This window comes from Carlito syrichta, unplaced genomic scaffold, assembly GCF_000164805.1.
Source record: "Carlito syrichta isolate Samal-C Ts95f unplaced genomic scaffold, Tarsius_syrichta-2.0.1 Scaffold309200, whole genome shotgun sequence".
Lineage (NCBI taxonomy): Eukaryota > Metazoa > Chordata > Mammalia > Primates > Tarsiidae > Carlito > Carlito syrichta.
Genome location: NW_007253296.1, coordinates 892,156 through 893,845, shown reverse-complemented (window position 1 = coordinate 893,845; position 1,690 = coordinate 892,156). Strand labels below are relative to the sequence as shown.

At 44.4% G+C, this 1,690-nt stretch overlaps 1 protein-coding gene across 2 annotated transcripts in view; it reads right to left on the bottom strand.

Annotated features, from left to right (window-relative positions):
- The window catches only part of DUSP14 (dual specificity phosphatase 14), a 21,742-nt gene that overhangs the window by 1,744 nt on the left and 18,308 nt on the right, over nt 1-1,690 (bottom strand). For both annotated transcript variants that reach the window (XM_008066955.2, XM_008066956.1), the window contains exon 2: nt 1,221-1,309. The gene's annotated coding sequence lies outside the window, so the exon portion shown is untranslated. The remainder of the gene's footprint in view (nt 1-1,220; nt 1,310-1,690) is intronic.

Here is a 1,690-nt window from a genome sequence, read left to right as displayed (position 1 = left end):
GGTTGAGGCTGCGGTGGCCGGGAGCGGCCACTGCACTCCAGTCAGGGCGACAGAGTGAGACTCCAACTAAAAAAAAAAAAGCTACAGGTGGAAATAGTCATCCTATTATCCTATTTTTAGAAAAGTTAAAGACAGAAACATGTCCAACTGGCTCCTGAATAAGTTTTGCAGGGTCCTGCTCCATATTTGAGGCAGGGTCTTTCTCTGTTGCCCAGGTTGGAGTGCAGTGATGCAATCATAGCTTACAGTAATCTCAAACTCCAAGATTCAAGCAACTGCCCCCTCTACTGTAATCCCCGAATAGCTGGGATTACAGGTATGTGCTACCACAACCAGCTCATCTTTCATTTAGGTATGTATTTTTGTAGAGACAGAGTCTCACTATGTTGCCCAAGCTGGTGTCAAACTCCTGGCCTCAAGCAATCCTCCTGCCTTGGCCTCCTAAAGTGCTGAGACTACAGGCACAAGCCACCCTACTTGGCCAGAGCCCTACTTTCACTGAAGGGAGTAGTGGCTGATCTTTGGTGACTAGGAAGTCAGAAATTCGGATTCCTGCCTAGCCTTGTTTTTTCATACACTTCTTGCCTACTTCTGTAGCTAGCATGGCTATATTTTCCTAAATGTAACTCTAGACATAGAGGTCTTCCAAAGGTATAAAAGTGATCTCACATGAGGCGACGTATTAATCAACTGACTTTATGGGCTAAAAAGATACTGAATGGGATCAGGTGCAGAAAAGCCAGGTCACCTTAGCCCTTCATTATTATACAACAGCTATCTTCTATCATATTTGTGACAATGTGAACACTTTGGAAACCTAATTAGCTTTGGGTAACTTGTTTTGTGGCACTTCCATGGAAATAATCCAGGCAATTTGAAGGCCATGGTCTGAAAAGTTTATTCCTGTAAGTTAAATGAGCATTTTACCTGACCTGACCTTGGTGTGACTAAATGATAATCTCACCTTCCTCTGCCATTCAGTTCTAAGCCCCAAGATGAATCCCCACTGACATTAGTTAAATATCTGAAGATCTACGTTTGGTTTCCTGAGATTTTAGACACATCAGTTCAATCCTGCAGCATAAAATCACAATGCTCCATAGTCTGTGCCCAAAGGGAAGTGTACTTATCCACACCCAGGGTGCAGGGAAGCCTAAAGTGTTTCAGTCAGATGAGAACATCCCCAGGTTCCACAGACAGGCAGTGTTGGGGCTACTCACTTGCTCAAGAGTCCGCTGGACACGAGCCCTCAGTCTGGATCCAGAAATCCTCAGTGAGCAGTGCTGGTGACAGCGAATGCAAGTCAGATCTGCAGGAAGACACAGAGGCAAGGATATGGCCAATCAGGAATTTCCACACAATTCCTCAGGGGTTTTTACAACTATGTTGGGCTTGATCAGAATAAAGCTAGGAAGTAAAAGGTGTGCCAAATATTTCTAGATGCACCTTTAAAGAATGTGCCAGGAAGAAATGCCAACCTGTCTCAGCTTTTTGTTAATGACACATAACCCACGGTGTGACACACACACACACACACACACACACACATATATAGTTTTGGCAATAACAAAGACAAACCTTTTGAAAGGAGGATATTCCAAGACCATGACCAACACTGGGTTGTTTCTAGTTTTTTTTCAGTTGGAGTCTCACTCTGTCGCCCAGACTGGAGTGCAGTGGCTGCTCCTGG